Source organism: Nerophis lumbriciformis, linkage group LG28 (genome assembly GCF_033978685.3).
Source record: "Nerophis lumbriciformis linkage group LG28, RoL_Nlum_v2.1, whole genome shotgun sequence".
In the NCBI taxonomy this organism is placed as follows: Eukaryota; Metazoa; Chordata; class Actinopteri; order Syngnathiformes; family Syngnathidae; genus Nerophis; species Nerophis lumbriciformis.
This window is the reverse complement of record NC_084575.2, coordinates 20,928,738-20,949,945: the sequence shown is the minus strand read 5'-3', so window position 1 is coordinate 20,949,945 and position 21,208 is coordinate 20,928,738. Positions and strand designations below refer to the sequence as shown.

The 21,208-nt window shown below is 41.4% G+C and overlaps 1 long non-coding RNA gene across 1 annotated transcript in view; it reads right to left on the bottom strand.

Moving 5' to 3' along the window:
- Window positions 1-16,789, bottom strand: part of LOC133570967 (uncharacterized) — a 38,021-nt gene extending 21,232 nt beyond the window's left edge. The window contains exons 1-2 of the long non-coding RNA XR_009810262.2: window positions 16,764-16,789; window positions 16,512-16,566 (exon numbers count right to left, since the gene is read on the bottom strand). This is a non-coding gene — a long non-coding RNA (uncharacterized lncRNA). The remainder of the gene's footprint in view (window positions 1-16,511; window positions 16,567-16,763) is intronic.
- Between the last annotated feature and the right edge of the window lie 4,419 nt (window positions 16,790-21,208).

Below are 21,208 nucleotides of genomic sequence, written 5' to 3'. Positions count from 1 at the left end.
GTCCTACATTGTGGATAATAGTCATCGAAGGGACGGACACATCATTCCTCTCTTTTTTTTGTTCCCTTTGCTCTGTTCTTATCACTATCATTATCAGGCTCCCCTCGCTGCGATGGAGAGGAGGGCTGGCCGCCCACACGGTGAGAGGTTTGGATGAGTAGCAGCAGCAGCAGCAGCGCAGAAAGAGAGCGGAGCGGGAGGGTGGGGGATGAAGACAAGAGGCCCAATAAAGTCCAGCTAAATATAGACAGCAGGGACCTTTTTTCCCCTTCTCCTTATAAAGAGCTGGTGGTGAATCCAAGTGGACGACCCTCCACGAGCCCTGATTACTCCCTGCAGGACTGGGAATATAATTGTATGGCCATGGAAAGACACACACACACACACACATACACACACACACTGGCTCATGATGTTTTACGAGTAGACAGGACACAGAGCTTAGTGAGGTTTTTTTTTTTTTTCGCATGGGGCTGGTGGAACATACTAAATTAGGAGAGGTTAGAGGAAACCTCCAAAAAGAAATGATGGGAGCAATGAATGATGGGGGGAGGTTCCCGGATTGCGAGGTTAAGAGGGTGCGAGAGATTAAGAAGTAAGACACACACGGATATGTGACCAAAATATCAGAGGATGGAGCTTACACCAAAGCATCTTCCATCCTCTCTTTATAGACTGATGGCCCTTTTTGGCTCTCACGCTGTCAAAGCAAAATAAACCTGTTTAATGAATAATCTTTTTTTTTTTTTTGCTCATTTCCACAATTGTTTTTTTTGTTAAATGCCATATTTGTGTGTCTCAAAACTAACACATTTCTTTTCATCTGAGGATAACGATCCACACCAAAGTGATGACACATCCAAATAACGTCTACTTATATACACAATGTTTGAACTGTTAAAAAGACTTACCCAACTTGTGTAAATCTACAAGTATCCTCCTTAGATCTCCACTTATGTACTTTTTTCTGGGTATTATTTTGCACTGCCAGAGAGAAACTACCAGCTGCAGTCATTCATGGTGAGTTAAAACGGCGTGACGGGTTAAAAACACTTTAGGACCTCACTAAGATGAATATATGTATAGATTTGATCCTGGGTGTATAATTGTGACCCTGTGCAGGGCTGCCCAGGTCATGTACTGTTTTGCATGAAGAAGTGCGTGTAAAATGCCAAATAATGTATGACCGGGTGCTTCATATGAAATTTTACAATAAACGTATTCCTAGCCCCTTCCTACTCCATCATTGATTAGAATATAATGGCAAATTTCCCCCCAAAAGGCCTTTGTCTCCCGTGGCGCACAGTTTTAAGTGCTGAGCTGGTTAACAGACTTGGTGGGATCACACCTAAACCGGTTATGATTTACAAAACCAATGAAGTTGGCACGTTGTGTAAATCGTAAATAAAAACAGAATACAATGATTTGCAAATCCTTTTCAACCTACATATGAATAAACTGCAAAGACAAGATATTTAATGTTCAAACTGAGAAACATTTTTTTTTTGCCAAATAATCATTAACTTAGAATTTATTGGCAGCAACACATTGCAAAAAAGTTGGCACAGGGGCATTTTTACCACTGTGATACATGGCCTTTCCTTTTAACAACACTCAGTAAACGTTTGGGAACTGAGGAGACCAATTTTTTAAGCTTTTCTTGCTTGATGTACAGCTTAAGTTGTTCAACAGTCCGGGGTCTCCGTTGTCGTATTTTAGGCTTCATATTGCGCCACACATTTTCAATGGGAGACAAGTCTGGACAATAGGCAGGCCAGTTCAGTACCTGCACTCTTTTACTATGAAGCCACGCAGTTGTAACTTGTGGCTTGGCATTGTCTTGCTGAAATAAGCAGGGGCGTCCATGAAAAAGACATGGATTGGATGGCAACATATGTTGCTCCAAAACCTGTATGTACCTTTCAGCATTAATGGTGCCATTAATGTCTTAGCTACCCATGCCTTGGGCACAAATACACCCCCATACCATCACAGATGTTGGGTTTTGAACTTTGCGCTTATAACAATCCGGATGGTTCTTTTCCTCTTTGTTACGGAGAACACGATGTCCACAGTTTCCAAAAACTATTTGAAAGGTGGACTCGTCAGACCACAGAACACTTTTCCACTTTGCATCAGTCCATCTTAGATGAGCTCGGGCCCAGCAAAGCCGGCGGCGTTTCTGGGTGTTGTTGATAAATGGCTTTCGTTTTGCATAGTGGAGTTTTAACTTGCACTTACAGATGTAGCGACAAACTGTAGTTACTGACAGTGGTTTTCTGAAGTGTTCCTGAGCCCATGTGGTGATATTCTTTGCACACTGATGTCACTTTTTGATGCAGTACCGCCTGAGGGATCGAAGGTCCGTAATATCATTGCTTACGTGCAGTGATTTCTCCAGATTCTCTGAACTTTTTGATGATATTACGGACAGTAGATGGTGAAATCCCTAAATTCCTTGTAATAGCTCATTGAGAAATGTTGTTCTTAAACTGTTCGACAATTTTCTCAGGCATTTGTTCACAAAGTGATGTGAATGTTTGTGAATGATGAGATTTTTATACCCTATCATGGCATCCACCTGTTCCAAACTAGCCTGTTCATCTGTGGGATGTTCTAAATTAGTGTTTGATGAGCATTCCTCAACTTTCTCAGTCTTTTTTGCCACTTGTGCCAGCTTTCTTGAAACATATTGCAGGCATAAAATTCCAAATGAGCTAATATTTGCAAAAAATAACAAAGTCTTCTCGTTCGAACGTTAAGTATCTTGTCTTTGCAGGTTATTCAACTGAATATAGTTTGAAAAGAATTTGCAAATCATTGAATTTTGTTTTTATTTATGATTACGAACGTGCCAACTTCACTGGTTTTAAATTTTGTAATTTGTACAATTTTTTAAAAAATTTGATTAATCCCACTTTTGAAATTAGATGAATCATGATTAATATCAGGTTATTGCATAATTTAATTGAAAACCCCAGTGTTTGGACACAGATGCAATATGATTGTCAGAATGTCATCCAAGAATTGTTTTTATTGCACGTAGTTTATTTGCTCAAAACCTGGTAACAATTGTATCTTAAGTTCCATCTAAGTGAATTTTGAAGTGGAATTTGCCAGCAAGCACAACATTTGGAGTCTCCTCACTCATCTTTGCACGGATGTATGCACTGACCTGATCACTGACCATGTAACAATCTGCAGTTAATGTAAAGGAGCATGTGCAGTCGAAATAAAGTGTGTGATTAATCTGCGTATATACATGTAGGCCTGTGCCGATAACACATTTTGCTTGACGATCTGTTGACCTACAAATTAATGCAGATTAGCGATATTATCGTCAAAATTTTTTTAGACCAAATTACCCACTGATTATCCATCCATCCATCCATCTTCTTCCGCTTATCCGAGGTCGGGTCGCGGGGGCAGCAGCCTAAGCAGGGAAGCCCAGACTTCCCTCTCCCCAGCCACTTCGTCCAGCTCTTCCCGGGGGATCCCGAGGCGTTCCCAGGCCAGCCGGGAGACATAGTCTTCCCAGCGTGTCCTGGGTCTTCGCCGTGGCCTCCTACCGGTCGGACGTGCCCTAAACACCTCCCGAGGGAGGCGATCGGGTGGCATCCTGACCAGATGCCCGAACCACCTCATCTGGCTCCTCTCGATGTGGAGGAGCAGCGGCTTTACTTTGAGCTCCCCCCGGATGACAGAGCTTCTCACCCTATCTCTAAGGGAGAGCCCTGCCACCCGGCGGAGGAAACTCATTTCGGCCGCTTGTACCCGTGATCTTGTCCTTTCGGTCATAACCCAAAGCTCATGACCATAGGTGAGGATGGGAACGTAGATCGACCGGTAAATTGAGAGCTTTGCCTTCCGGCTCAGCTCCTTCTTCACCACAACGGATCGATACAGCGTCCGCATTACTGAAGATGCCGCACCGATCCGCCTGTCGATCTCACGATCCACTCTTCCCTCACTCGTGAACAAGACTCCGAGGTACTTGAACTCCTCCACTTGGGTCAGGGTCTCCTCCCCAACCCGAAGATGGCATTCCACCCTTTTCCGGGCGAGAACCATGGACTCGGACTTGGAGGTGCTGATTCTGAGGGTTTGCTGGGAACGTCTGGCAGAGTCTCCTGTCAGAGAGAGTTTCAATTCCCACCTCCGGAAGAACCCACTGATTAAATAATACATATTAATAATGCAAGTATACCCTTTCAAATGCAATAAACGTGTATGTATGCTATATTTTAACATTGTAATTGGAATGTAAACTTTTAAATATGAAAAGTTAAATCAAACAACCCAATAATAAAAATAAAATACACTCTTTTAGCAAAATGTTGCAGTTGATTAAAAAATCACAACCAAAAGCAATATAATAGCTTCTGTCTCAGTTAAAGAGGTGGTGGAGCACCCTCAAATTTACACAACCAAAACAATAAATAATATGGCTAAATAAAGTTATTGAGATTAAAATGATCAAGATTATCATCATTACCACAGTATTGTTAAATGTGCTCAAAAAGTACTTATACCCACACCAACTAAGTTGTATTTTCTTTTTTTAATAACTAAAATAAATAGATTAGACACACAACATACATTTTTGGCAGAGGAAACATTAAATATGGTTCTGGTGCATCACAAAGTCAATAGTGCGCAAATAACAGGCGATATGTCATATATAAATATATATATTTTGATTCAGAAGAAATAACGATTGTTGAAGTAATTGCTTACATCAGTGGCCTGGTCCCCAATCTTTTGATCCCGGGTCTCAGCCAAAAACGATCTACCCTTGTGTCAACTATATATATATATATATATATATATATATATATATATATATATATATATATATATATATATATATATATATATATATATATATATATATATATGCATATATGCATATATATATATATATATATATATATATATATACACACACACACACAGTATATTGAATATCGAGTTTAAGTAAAAACATATCTAGATATACTTTTTCGTCCACATCGCCCAGCCCGAGGCTGATGTCAACATTTTCTTTTTGTAATGTGCCTAGGGCCAATGTCAAACGAGTCACGGGCCACAGATGCCCCTGTGCTGCACTTTGGCCACAGCAGCAGCAGAAACTAACTGTTTATGGCTACTACAGTCTTAGTACTGTAGTGTATTTGTTCATCCTATGGTCACACACACAAATTGGCAAGTCAAATGGTTGTCTTACGTCAGCACCGGAAGTAGTAAAATTCGCTGTTTACCTGGCAGGTTTTTCTTGTGTGATAAAGAGGGGATAAACAGGGAACTCCTTCTTTAGCTGTTTTATCATATACTACTGCCTTTACACATGTCAGTGTTTACTTTTGTATGGGGGGTGGGGGGCGGGGGCGAGGGGTGAGAGGCGCGGGATGAGAGGCTGTAGGAAAGAGAGGCGAGGCGTGCTTGCGTCTTCAGGGGTTAAAATACATGCCTGTTGGCAAGTCTGTTGGTCACTTTTCAATAAATAAGTATTCATACTTATTTATTTTTCTAATATTTTCGCGGTCGACCGGCAGGGTCCCAAAAATCGACTGGTTGATCATGATCCGTTCATACATAACTTTTAATAGTTTCACGTAATAAAAAAAAAAACAGCAACTCATTTTTAAGGTGTGGCGACTTTTATTTTATTTTATAGACTTCCTTGTTCATTAAAAAAAAAAAAAAAAAAAAAGGTAAAAGTTAAAAGTGATTCTCACACACACACTAGGTTTGGTGAAATGAACCTCTGCATTTGACCCATCCCCTTGTTCACCCCCTGGGAGGTGAGGGAAGCAGTGAGCAGCACCGGTGGCTGCGCCCGGGAATCATTTTTGGTGATTCAACCCCCAATTCCAACCCTCGATGCTGAGTGCCAAGCAGGGATAATGGGTCACATTTTTATAGTCTTTGGTATGACTCGGCCGGGGTTTGAACTCACAACCTACCAATCTCAGGGCGGACACTCTAACCATACGGAATCCAGTCAACTTCCTTTGTTTTCACTTTATCGATCTGCGCATGCAAGTGACATGGAGGCCACATTAGGGCCTCTGCGCTTTTATACTGGAGTCTGATAAAGATTACATTTTACTTGCGGTGTTAACAGTCAGCTGGAAAAAAAACACGATTTAGGCCACAGTGTAAACAGAGTCTTGGTGTCGCCAAAAATCTTTATCAAATCACTTCAATTTAAAGACAGCATAAGTCCATTTCAAAAAGTTAACAATAAATGGGCTAGTGTTTTTCATACCTACCGTTGTTCTCTGTTTGAATAATCGGACATGACCAATATTAAAGTTGATATGATTCGTGCTGCCAAGGCTGCCCTTTGTCACCGATTCTGTTCATAACTTTTATGGACAGAATTTCTAGGCGCAGTCAAGGCATTGAGAGGATCTGGTTTGGTGGCTGCAGGATTAGGTCTCTGCTTTTTGCAGATGATGTGGTCCTGATGGCTTCATCTGGCCAGGATCTTCAGCTCTCACTGGATCGGTTCTCAGCCGTGGGTGAAGCGACTGGGATGAGAATCAGCACCTGTCCGAGTCCATGGTTCTCTCCCGGAAAAGGGTGGAGTGCCATCTCCGGGTTGGGGAGGAGATCTTGCCCCAAGTGGAGGAGTTCAAGTACCTCTGAGTCTTGTTCACGAGTGAGGGAAGAGTGGATCGTGAGATCGACAGGGGGATCGCTGCGGCGTCTTCAGTAACACGGACGCTGTATCGATCCGTTGTGGTGAAGAAGGAGCTGAGCCGGAAGGCAAAGCTCTCAATTTACCGGTCGATCTACGTTCCCATCCTCACCTATGGTCATGAGCTTTGGGTTATGACCGAAAGGACAAGATCACGGGTACAAGCGGCCGAAATGAGTTTCCTCCGCCGGGTGGCGGGGCTCTCCCTTAGAGATAGGGTGAGAAGCTCTGTCATCCGGGAGGAGCTCAAACTAAAGCCGCTGCTCCTCCACATCGAGAGGAGCCAGATGAGGTGGTTTGGGCATCTGGTCAGGATGCCGCCCGAACGCCTCCCTAGGGAGGTGTTTAGGGCACGTCCGACCGGTAGGAGGCCACGGGGAAGACCCAAGACACGTTGCGAAGATTATGTATCCCGGCTGGCCTGGGAACGCCTCGGGATCTCCCGGGAGGAGCTGGACGAAGTGGCTGGGGAGAGGGAAGTCTGGGCTTCTCTGCTTAGGCTGCTGCCCCCGCGGCCTGACCTAGGCTAAGTGGAAGAAGATGGATGGATGGATGGATGGATGGATGGATGATTCGTGCTAATGAAAATCAGTATTGGTCAATACTCAAGACTTTAATATCGGTATTAGAGATGTCCGATAATGGCCTTTTTGTCGATATCCAATATTGTCCAACTCTTAATTACGGATTCCGATATCAACTGATACCGATATATACAGTCGTGGAATAAATAATAAATAAATGGGTTGTACTTGTATAGCGCTTTTCTACCTTCAAGGTACTCAAAGCGCTTCGACACTACTTCCACATTTACCCATTCACACACACATTCACACACTGATGGAGGGAGCTGCCATGCAAGGCGCTACCAGCACCCATCAGGAGCAAGGGTGAAGTGTCTTGCTCAGGACACAACGGACATGACGAGGTTGGTACTAGGTGGGGATTGAACCAGGGACCCTCGGGTCGCGCACGGCCAATCTCCCACTGCGCCACGCCGTCCCTTAACACATTATTATGCCTAATTTTGTTTTGATGACCCGCTGGATGCATTAAACAATGTAACAAGGTTTCCCAAAATAAATCAACTCAAGTTATGGAAAAAATGCCAACATGGCACTGCCATATTTATTATTGAAGTCACAAAGTGCATTATTTTCTTTTAACATACCTCAAAACAGCAGCATGGAATTCGGGACATGCTCTCCCTGAGAGAGCATGAGGAGGTTGAGGTGGGCGGGGTTGAGGTCGGGGGGGTAGGGGGCAGCGGGGGGTGTATATTGTAGCGTCCCGGAAGAGTTAGTGCTGCAAGGGGTTCTGGGTATTTGTTCTGTTGTGTTTATGTTGTGTTACGGTGCGGATGTTCTCCCGAAATGTGTTTGTCATTTTTGTTTGGTGTGGGTTCACAGTGTGGCGCATATTTGTAACAGTGTTAAAGTTGTTTATACGGCCACCCTCAGTGTGACCTGTATGGCTGTTGACCAAGTATGCTTTGCATTCACTTGTGTGTGTGAAAAGCCGTAGATATTATGTGATTGGGCCGGCACGCAAAGGCAGTGCCTTTAAGGTTTATTGGCGCTCCGTACTTCTCCCTACGTCCGTGTACTACTCCGTACAGCGGCGTTTGAAAAAGTCATAAATTTTACTTTTTGAAACCGATACCGATAATTTACGATATCACATTTTAAAGCATTTATCGGCCGATAATATCGGATGTCCGATATTATCGGACATCTCTAGTCGGTATCGTATTGGAAGTGAAATAATTGTACAACCACTGTCCTAATTTAACTAATAGTACTGCTGTATTTTTCCTTTTGCTAATTGGTTGACATGAGCGTGTATGTATTTTCTCCTGTAAAAAAAAAAAAGATGATATTCTTCACTAGTCGGTTACTTTACAGTACTCCCACCTGTTTCAACGATCACGTTTCAGTCAACATAAAGGTGGTCTTTATTTTTCGTGACGCATGAACAAAAGCGGCAGCTGCAACATCACCGACTAATGTGACGGAGCCCCGTAGCCTATGTGGCATTTATCGTTTTAAGCCTGTCTGCTGCCATCCCCCAGCCTTCATGACACAACGACACAACAAGTGATACACGCGGTCATGTGCTGCCTTTTCCACGGGTCACGTGAAGTGCACCAACTGTCTACTGTTCTCTATGGGAAGCCAAACAGGGGGGGGCATTTTCACAGCTGTCCACTTTTACCAGCAGTGATAACAAAGTCAAGAAGGGGAATATATTGTGTTTCAACATCCTCTTTTTTTTATGCACCTGTTGCCCACTGTGCCCCTGTGGTTTGCCGAGCGCACACAACAACACACCTCCTCATGGCTCACTCAGCTGAAACCGGTGAACACTGAACAGCACTTCTTACATAAGATCTGGTACACACACACACACACACACACACACACACACACACACACACACACACACACACACACACACACACACACACACACACACGCACACACACGCACACACACGCACACACACACACACACACACACACACAGAATAGTAATGCATGCAGGACCACTCGGTTGTGCGTACAGCTGAAGTGGATCGATTCTGTGTTTGTGTGCCGCTGCCAGTTTGCGGTCGTGAACACGCCTCGTAGAGCGGAAGCTCAGCTGTCAAGAGACTTGGAGCTGCACACTTTTGTCTTTCTCTTTCTTAGCCGCTAACGTTTCCCCTTCACTCCCTTCCTTCTGTTTTCTGCCCCCCCCAACAGGGCCGAGGGGTCGAGAGGGAGGCCGTGCTCGTCACGGCAAGCATGCTGGCCTGAGATAAGGAAATATGGCACAGAACCAACAAACACCCTCATGACTCCGCAGTACAACTCTCACGGAGAATAAATAAACGCAGGTTTAAAAGAGTAATATAAGTACCGTATTTGCTGGACCATAGGGCGCACCGGATTATAAGGCGCACTGCCAAAGAGCGGGTCTATTCAGGTCTTTTTTCATACAAAAGCCGCATTAAAGGGGTCATATTATGATTTTTTTTGTCCAATAATGTCTTTTTTGCCGATATCCGATATTGTCCAATTCTTAATTACCGATTCCGATATCAACCGATACCGATATATACAGTCGTGGAAGTAACACATTATTATGCCAAATTTTGTTGTGATGCCCCGCTGGATGCATTAAACAATGTCACAAGGTTTTCCAAAATAAACCAACTCAAGTTATGGAAAAAAATGCCAACATGGCACTGCCATATTTATTATTGAAGTCACAAAGTGGATTATTTTTTTTAACATGCCTCAAAACAGCAGCTTGGAATTTGGGACATGCTCTCCCTGAGAGAGCATGAGGAGGTTGAGGTGGGGGGGCGGGGCGGGGGGCGTAGCGGGGGGTGTATATTGTAGCGTCCCGGAAGAGTTAGTGCTGCAAGGGGTTCTGGGTATTTGTTCTGTTGTGTTTATGTTGTGTTACGGTGCGGATGTTCTCCCGAAATGTGTTTGTCATTCTTGTTTGGTGTGGGTTCACAGTGTGGCGCATATTTGTAACAGTGTTAAAGTTGTTTATACGGCCACCCTCAGTGTGACCTGTATGGCTGTTGACCAAGTATGCCTGCATTCACTTGTGTGTGTGAAAAGCCGTAGATATTATGTGAAGGCAGTGCCTTCAAGGTTCATTGGTGCTCTGTACTTCTCCCTACGTCCATGTACCACTGCATACAGCGGCGTTTTAAAAAGTCATACATTTTACTTTTTGAAACTGATACCGATCATTTCCGATATTACATTTTAAAGCATTTATTGGCCGATAATATCGGCAGTCCGATATTATCGGACATCTATAATAAAAACACTTCCTTTTTGTCTACATAACATGTAATGGTGGTTCCTTGGTCAAAATGTTGCATAGATTATGTTTTACAGATCATCTTCAAGCCGCTTTCTGACAGTCGCTTCCGGATGCGCCGTTTTGTGGGCGGTCTTATTCACGTGGCTCACCTTCGGCAGCGTTTTTTCTCCGTCATCTTTGTTGTAGCGGTGTAGCGTGCAAGGCCGGGAGTGGAAGAAGTGTCAAAAGATGGTGGTAACTGTTTTAATGACATTCAGACTTTACTTAAATCAACAACGGAGCAGCATCTCCTCATCTGTGGCTCACTAGTGCAACAACATTGGAAATGTGTCCCTTGAAAAACCGTCCGACCGGAACTCTTTAATAACTAAAGTTCCGTGGATGAATTATGTAAACCCACTACACTGGTAGTTTTTAGTACCGATACCAATATTTTGGTACCGGTACCAACATGATTTTGATACTTTTCGGTACTTTTCTAAATAAAAGGGACCACAAAAAAATTGCATTATTGGCTTTATCTTAACAAAAAAATCTTAGGGTATATTAAATATATGTTTCTTATTCCAATTTAGTCCAAAAATAAAATGGTGAACATACAAGACATCTTGTCTTTTAGTAGTAAGTAAACAAACAAAGGCTCCTAATTTAGCTGCTGACGTATGCAGTAACATATTGTGTCATTTATCATTCTATTATTTTGTCAAAATTATTAAGGACAAGTGGTAGATAATTAATTATTGATCTACTTGTTCATTTACTGTTAAAATCTGCCTACTTTCTCTTTTAACATGTTCTGCCTACACTTCTGTTAAAATGTAAAAATCACTTATTGTTCTGTCGTTTGATACTTTACATTAGTTTTGATGTATTTCCATCAATGCAGCCTTCTTAGCGCAGCATTGTAAATAGTAAGTAAAAGCAATCAAAAGTCTGCTTACAATGGAGCCAATCGGAGCTGCTCTATTTTCTATGTATATATACATGCTGAAAGTATATATGTAATATAGTAACAGATATATTCATAATACCATTTAATATTTACGTATTTCGCTCATTTTAAGCGGCGCATTAATTTCAAAAAAAGCATCACGACACGCAAAACACAACTGATTACTACTAACTGCAGACTTTATGAGAGCCAACAAACATTATAAAACATCACTTACTGTACAATGTCTTCTGTCATTAGGAAACCAACTGCTAGGATGTTCATATATTCCTATTTAGATTAAAAATGACTCATAATACTTGCGAAGATAAGGGGGATGGAACCAAGCGGGTTTTTTTGTGTTGTTTTTGCCATTTCCGGGTCTAAGTTGGCTGTCAAAGTCTACCAACTCGTCGGAATACGTCCTCATCCTTCCACTATCCGGGTGGGAAGCACAGGCTACAGCAAAGTTTGGCGAACCAGGAAACAAGGAAGCAGCTGATCAGTGGATCATGCCAACATTGGCACACAAGCTTGTGATCACGGCGCCACTATAGTTTGTCTGCGTTAGCGCTTCTAATAACAATATCGCTAAAAGTTGGTTAATATTAAAGTCACAAAATGTAAATGGAGTCTTTTTGGCGCTTTTTGGATGTTTTTTTATCGGGTTTTATGGGCGGAATAGAGCAGTGTTTTTCAACCTTTTTTGAGCCAAGTAACATTTTTTGCGCTGAAAAAATCCATAGGCACACCACCAGCAGAAATCATTAAAAAACAAAACTCAGTTGACAGTAAAAAGTCGTTGTTGCAATTGTTGGATATGACTTTAAACCATAACCAACCATGCATCACTATAGCTCTTGTCTCAAAGTAGGTGTAGTGTCACCACCTGTCACATCACCCCCTGACTTATTTGGAGTTTTTTGCTGTTTTCCTGTGTGTAGTGTTTTAGTTCTTGTCTTGCGCTCCTATTTCGGTGGCTTTTTCTCTTTTTTTGGTATTTTCCTGTAGCAGTTTCATGTCTTCCCTTGAGCGATATTTCACGCATTTACTTTGTTTTCGCGATCAATAATATTTCAGTTGTTTTTATCCTTCTTTGTGGGGACATTGTTGATTGTCATGTCATGTTCGGATGTACTTTGTGGACGCCGTCTGTGCTCCACAGTAAGTCTTTGCTGTCGTCCAGCATTGTGTTTTTGTTTAAAACTGAACTGGCTACAAAGTAGTTTCGTTCTGCATAGCCTTCCCTAAGCTTCAATGCCTTTTCTTAGGGGCACTCACCGTTTGTTTATTTTTCGTTAAAGCATTAGACACCTTTTTACATACATGCTGCCTACCGCTGTTCCCGACATCTACAAAGCAATTAGCTACCGGCTGCCACCTACTGATATGGAAGAGTATTACACGGTGACTCTGCCGAGCTCTAGACAGCACAGACACTCAACAACAACACATCATTTGCAGACTATAATTACTGGTTTGCAAAAAATACTTTTAACCCAAATAGGTGAAATTAGATCATCTCCCATGGCACACCAGACTGTATCTCGCGGCACACACAGTGGTTGAAAAAAAACTGGAATAGAGGACCTGCCATTGGCTCCGCTGTAAGCGGACTTTTATTTACAAGTTAGAATGCATCGTCATGTCTTTCCTAAAGACATGACGAAGAAAAAAGGGGCAGTTACCCTTTAACTTCAAAGTCAGATATTCCACATTTTCAGAGCAGGAGTTTGAAATCATCTTACTGTCCATGCATCATGCTGGTTTAACGGGGGCAGCTGTTCTCCTCCCTAAGTCTTGCAGCTGAAGTTGAAGTCCGCTTGCTGCGAGGTTTGTTCCCCAGGGATGCAAACGGATCACTTGCAGGTAGGAACATGATTTAATCTTAAATTACACTCAACGAGGTACAAAACAGAAAACAAGGCGAAGGAACAAGGTGCCGATCGCACTTGAGGCTAAGGCAAAGACTTAGCGCAGGAAACATGGAACTTCACGAAACTGTGGCATGAAACAAACAAAACTTACAGGGACACGGCATGAAGCGAACAACTAGCATAAACTATGGCATGGAACAAACAAGACTTACTTGGCAAGGCATGAGGTAAACACTTAGCATAAACTATGGCATTGCATGAAACAAACAATGACGCCAGGCCGACTGACTGGCAAAGGCAGGCTTAAATAATGTCTCTTGATTAGAGCCAGGTGAGCGTCCCAAACACAAGAGGCAGGTGAAACTAATACGCAACCATGGCAACCAAAACAAACAAGCGTGCACAAAAAACATGAACTAATGCAGTCAAACTAACAGAACATAACGAAAACATGATCCGGACCACGGATCATGACATGCTGTTCTTAAAGCCATTTTTTTCTTTTCAAATATCGATAAAATCGATTGATTACCATTTAAAACAATATCTTCTGGAAGGCCAACTAGCCGAGCAAAGATCTATTTTCTTCTATCTTAGGGATATAAATCAATCTACGATCAATCGTTACACTCCTATATTTAGGCTTCGGCAAATAATACATTTTGCTGGACGACATATTTTGTCCCCCAAATTACTGCCGATAAACAGTAATATTGTCGGCATTACTTTCAGACCAATGTAATCATAAATCATTAAGTATTGCTTTCAAACGCAATAAACTTTAATTTCTCATTAATTTTTTTTTTTTGTAATTGGACGGTCAATAACTTTTAAATATCCTTAAAAAGGACTCTCAATCTTTGTGGGGAAAAAGTTGCATTCAAACCAATATTAAACATCTTGAAGTGCCAGTTTCCCCCCAGTTTTGCTGTTTTTTATTCTGTTGTTGCCATCACTTTCTAATAAATTGGGCATACTTGCTCACTTATTTGAAGCCAAATTATTCCCACATCAGACGTTTGGCTTTCCAATCATCTTTTTTCCTCCTAATTTCTGATAACTCGCGGAGCTTCTCAATAATAAGTCTCGACAAGCGAGGTTCCGTGCAGGCATCCTGTGTGGCCTCCGTCCACCGAGACAAAGATTGTAGATGACTGACCAGTGCAGTGTTTTTCAACCACTGTGCCGCGGCACACTAGTGTACCGTGAGATATTGTTTGGTGTGCCGTGGGAGATTATGTCATTTCACCTAATTGGGTTAAAATATTTTTTGCAAACCAGTAATTATAATCCGCAAATGTGCCGTTGTTGAGTGTCTGTGCTGTCTAAAGCTCGGCAGAGTAACCGTGTAATACTCTTCCATATCAGTAGGTGGCAGCAGGTTGCCAATTGCTTTGTAGATGTCGGGAACGACGACGATGGTTTGCAGGTAAAGAAGGTATCTAACGCTTAAACCAAAAATAAACAAAAGGCATTGAAGCTTAGGGATGGCTATGCTAAACGAAGCTAAAATTGAACTGGCTGCGAAGTAAAAAAAACAGAATGCTGGACGACAGCAAAGACTTACTGTGGAGCAGACGGCGCCCACAAAGTACATCCGTACATGACATGACAACCAACACCAAAATAGGAGCGCAAGACAAGAACTAAAACACTACACACAGGAAAACACCAAAAAACTCAAAATAAGTCACGGCGTGATGTGACAGGTCGTGACAGTACACCTACTTTGAGACTAGAGCTATAGTGATGCATTGTTGGTTATTAGGGATGTCCGAGAATATCGGACTGCCGATATAATCGGCCGATAAATGCTTTAAAATGTAATATCGGAAATGATCGGTATCGGTTTCAAAAAGTAAAATGTATGACTTTTTAAAACGCCGCTGTGTACACGGACGTAGGGAGAAGAACAGAGCGGCAATAAACCTTAAAGGCACTGCCTTTGCATTCCGGCCCAGTCACATAATATCTACGGCTTTTCACACACACAAGTGAATGCAAGGAATAGTTTGTCAACAGTCATACAGGTTACACTGAGGGTGGCCGTATTAACAACTATAACACTGTTACAAATATGCGCCACACTGTGAACCCACACCAAACAAGAATGACAAACACATTTCGGGAGAACATCCGCACCGTAACATAACATAAACACAACAGAACAAATACCCAGAAACCCTTGCAGCACTAACTCTTCTGGGACGCCACAATATACACCCCCCGACCCCCAACTCCGCCCACCTCAACCTCCTCATGCTCTCTCAGGGAGAGCATGTCCCAAATTCCACGATGCTGTTTTGAGGCATGTTAAAAAAAAATAATGCACTTTGTGACTTCAATAATAAATATGGCAGTGCCATGTTGGCATTTTTTTCCATAACTTGAATTGATTTATTTTGGAAAACCTTGTTACATTGTTTAATGCATCCAGCGGGGCATCACAACAAAATTAGGCATAATAATGTGTTAATTCCACGACTGTATATATCGGTATCGGTTGATATCGGAATCGGTAATTAAGAGTTGGACAATATCGTAATATCGGCAAAAAAGCCATTATCGGACATCTCTATTGGTTATGGTTTGCATTCATATCAAACAATTGCGAGAACGACTTTTTACTGTCACTATCGGCTGCTGAGTTTCATTTTTTAATGGGATTTTTTCAATGAAAAAAATGTGCCTCTGCTCAGAAAAGTTTGAAAACGAGAGATTGCAAATAGAAACATACACATACTTGCCGATTTTAAGTCATCGAGTTCATTTTCACTTATTGTTCCATAAATTGATTTGAATTTGGCCCAGGCCTATACCACCGAGACAGAAGACATACTGTATAGTAGCTGTGTACACACAAAACAGGGTCAAAAATGTTGCATACGGTAATTTCCACGTAAAGTATGTGAAACGGACACTAAGACCATGCTCTTGTAGGCAGTCTGTGTTGACACTGGCTTAAAATAAACGCTGCGTTCTGTATTTATTAGCTTGAGTCTAATGAAGAGAAAACTGATGCAGTGCTCTTGCCGACCATCAGGGGACGTTTATTTTACATATATGTGTGCAGCAACTTCAAAAATCTTTATCATATATAGACCTCTTCAGTCTGAACGCTATTGAAGGGAACTTTTAAAACTGTGTGGAAAAAAGAGACAATCACATACCTGTGCCCCACGTACAGATGTCTACAGCGACTTCAGTAAAGTTTATCACAAACACCTTAAAGAAAAAAGGAAGTTGAATGAAAATCGACCTCCATTAGGTAAGCTATATTAATAAACTCTAGCTCTATTAATACTCTCAGGCTGTGCTACTAAAGTGCTGTATACAACACAAAAGTGCACATTACATGTTATTTATATACATTTTAAGTAGTTTTCACATTAAACACTGAAGCAGCCGAGCTGGCGACATACCTCCTCATTTCGGGAAGTGACTGGAGAGAAGCGCGCGAAGACAACAGGAAATGACGTCACCGTAGTGTCAGTGTTTACACGAAAAAATAAAACAAAAATAAAATAAAGACTGCTCATACACATATGAAGACGAAAACATTTGGGACAAAAATTAATCATCGGTGAAATTGAAACAAATGAATTAGCGCAATGTTGTACGACTGTACCTTGTATCAATCACTATTGTAAATAATGTAAATAATTCCATGTATATACTCTGATGATGAACTTGTGTGATGACTGTATTATGCTGATAGTATATATATTTATACCATGAATTGATTAACATGGACCCAGACTTAAACAAGTTGAAAAACTTATTCGGGTGTTACCATTTAGTGGTCAATTGTACGGAATATGTACTGTACTGTGCAATCTACTAAAAGTCTCAATCAATCAATGAATCAATCAATGTTTATTTATATAGCCCTAAATCACGAGTGTCTCAAAGGGCTGCACAAGCCACAACAACTTCCTCGGCTCAGATCCCACATCAGGGCAAGGAAAAACTCAACCCAATGGGATACAATGAGAAACCTTGGAGGGGACCGCAGATGTGGGGACCCCCCCACCCCTCTGGACGACCAGTGCAATGGATGTTGAGTGGATCTAGTTAATAGTGTGACAGTCCAGTCCATAGTGGGGCCAGCAGGAGATCATCTTGAGTGGATAGTCAGCAGCGCAGAGACGTCATCAACTGATGCACAGATGAGTGGTCCACCCCGGGTCCCGACTTTGAACAGCTAGCAAATCATCTGTGGTCACCTAATAACCTCTCCAAGAAGGAGAGGGGGGCACAGCAGAAAAGAGACGGCAGATCAACTGGTCTAAAAGGGGGGTCTATTTAAAGACAAATGAGTTTTAAGATGGGACTTAAATGCTTCTACTGAGGTAGCATCTCTAACTGTTACCGGGAGGGCATTCCAGAGTACTGGAGCCCGAATAGACGGTATGATTTTATTCTTATGTTGTCCGTCTTGATAATATGGACGAGTTGAGAAACCGCAACGGTGTGTTTCTCACAAATAATAATGTTATTTATTAGGGATGTCCGATAATATTGGACTGCCGATATTATCGGACGATAAATGCTATAAAATGTAATATCGGAAATTAACGGTATCTGTTTCAAAAAGTAAAATGTATGACTTTTTAAAATGCCGCTGTTTACACGGACGTAGGGAGAAGTACAGAGCGCCAATAAACCTTGAAGGCACTGCCTTAGCGTGCCGGCCCAGTCACATAATATCTACGGCTTTTCAAACACACAAGTGAATGCAAAGCGTACTTGGTCAACAGCCATACAGGTCACACCGAGGGTGGCCGTATAAACAACTTTAACACTGTTACAAATATGCGCCACACTGTGAACCCACACCAAACAAGAATGACAAACACATTTCGGGAGAACATCCGCACTGTAACACAACATAAACACAACAGAACAAATACCCAGAACCCCTTGCAGCACTAACTCTTCCGGGACGCTACAATATACATCCCCCGCTACCCACCTCAACCCCGCCCACCTCAACCTCCTCATGCTCTCTCAGGGAGAGCATGTCCCAAATTCCAAGCTGCTGTTTTGAGGCATGTTAAAAAAAATAATGCACTTTGTGACTTCAATAATAAATATGGCAGTGCCATGTTGGCATTTTTTTCCATAACTTGAGTTGATTTATTTTGGAAAACCTTGTTACATTGTTTAATGCATCCAGCGAGGCATCACAACAAAATTAGGCAGAATAATGTGTTAATTCCACGACTGTACATATCGGTATCGGTTGATATCGGAATCGGTAATTAAGAGTTGGACAATATCGGAATATCGGATATCGGCAAAAAAGCCATTATCGGACATCTCTATTATTTATGTAGTTTGATCATTTTCCTCGACTGATTTACTAACATCATGTGGTTTATTTTGTACATATGTAGCATCATCTCCAAAGATACAAAGAATTGCTATTGCGACATCCAGTGGACACATTTAGAACAGCTGTTTCTTTCATTAAAAAATGTTAGTTAATTTTTATACTTAGCAAACTAATCCCGCGGGCCGGATAAAACCTGTTTGTGGGCTGTACGTTTGACACCCCTTGTGTTAACTCCTTCAGTGCTGGTTCATTTTCTAGTATATGCCACAGGGTTATTATAGTGATTACTAAGGGTGTCTAAAAAATGTGATTCTTGCTTGTAACAATTCTTGTTGGATTGAAAAAGAAATCCAAAATCGATTAAAAAAAAGGATAAATTCCAGTATTTTTTTTTTTTAATCTGTCCTGTCCAGCCACTGAAGCAAATCATATTGTTGACGTCGATGCCCATATCTGCAGTACAGATTGACTTAAGAAAAGAGAAGTGTGTAATACTTCTCTTGTTGCCTTATTTGCATTTGGCTTTACTGAATGTTTGGGTCGAATTTTATTCAACAAAATCAGTTTTCTTTTAAGTAATAAAGAAATGTATCAGGGCTGTTTATTTATTTTATAGAGTAAATTGGCCCTAGTGTGTGAATGTGAGTGTGAATGTTGTCTGTCTATCTGTGTTGGCCCTGCGATGAGGTGGCGACTTGTCCAGGGTGTACCCCGCCTTCCGCCCGAATGCAGCTGAGATAGGCTCCAGCGACCCCCCGCGACCTCGAACGGGACAAGCGGTAGAAAATGGATGGATGGATAGAGTAATGTAATTAATCATAGACCTGCCCTCCAATGTTATTAAAAAAGTATTGATTTTGAACCGAGAATCATGTTGAATTGTCACCGTCCTCGGGATGACTGTGTTCTGAGTATTATGGCACATCGCTTGCCTTCTCTGCATTTTGGGATCACGCCAACAGCAACTATGTACCACCGTGACACGAATATTTGCAAATAACAAACACATTTTTCAGTCCCATGTTGACAGTATTAATTAGAGATGTCCGAAAATGGCTTTTTTTGCCCATATTCGATATTCCGATATTGTCCAACTCTTAATTACCAATTCCGATATCAACTGACACCAAAATATACAGTCGTGGAATTAACACATTATTATGCCTAGTTTTGTTGTGATGCCCCGCTGGATGCCTTAAACAATGTAACAAGGTTTTCCAAAATAAATCAACTCAAGTTATGAAAAAAAATGCCAACATGGCACTGCCATATTTATTATTGAAGTCACAAAGGTCATTATTTTTTTTTAACATGCCTCAAAACAGCAGCTTGGAATTTGCACATAGAAACTAGTAATTAATGAAAATGAGTAGAATTAACTGTTAAAGGTTAGTACTATTAGTGGACCAGCAGCACACACAATCATGTGTGCTTACGGACTGTATCCCTTGCAGACTGTATTGATATATATTGATATATAATGTAGGAACCAGAATATTAATAACAGAAAGAAACAACCCTTTTGTGTGAATGAGTGTGAATAAGTGTAAATGGGGGAGGAAGGTTTTTTGGGTTGGTGCACTAATTGTAAGTGTATCTTTTATGTTGATTTAATAAAAACAAAACAAAACAAACAAAAACGATACCGATAGTTTCCGATATTACATTTTAAAGCATTTATCGGCAGGCCGATATTATCGGACATCTCTGGTGTTAATATCTTGAAACTTATCTGTCAAAGGTACAATTATTAAAGATTTTTTTTTAAGTCTATCCGCGATTAATCACAATTAATCATGAGTTAATGTGATTAATTATGAATAAATATTCTAATCCTTTGACACCCCTTTATGAAAACGCAGCAATTTATTCAAATGAATGGAAGTTAATTCATGTCGTATGAAGACTTTTTGTCCGTTTTTATAGACGAGGTCTTCTGGTGAAATCACTAGTCGCTGATACAAGAACATCTGATATGATCGCCTTCAGTCCTGTTCCACGTCACTCCTGTTTACTCTGATCAACTTCTCCTGAGTGTCAGTCTTCTCTGGGTCTTTTCCTCATCACCGTCATCAGTCTAGTGCTGGAGACGAGACGGCCGACGCTCGACAGGATCCAGAGAGTCTGCTGGAGACAACGATGATGTGAGTATCTTCATCACACCTCACAAGTTCCATGCAAAGGTCCCAGTTCTCAATTTCATTTGTGTTTCTGCAGCGCTACAATGAGGGATTAGGGATTGGGACCAAATTTGGTACGTTTATAGATATTAACCTAATTCCGTTTGTATTACCTTATACCGATTCAAGCACTTGGTTAGCAAACAGGCGTATTTCTAGCGGACTGCCTCTTGGTAATGTTGCAACTTTCTCTGCTAACAAAGCAAGCGTGCTTGGTAGAAAGCGGCCAAAAGTAAGGCTAAATCTTTCAAAAAGATTATGCTAAATTACATCGGAAATTCCGTCGACATGCTACTGGTTAGCATTAGCAATTTCACATAGTCATTTCAACATCTCCAAATTTGGTAAT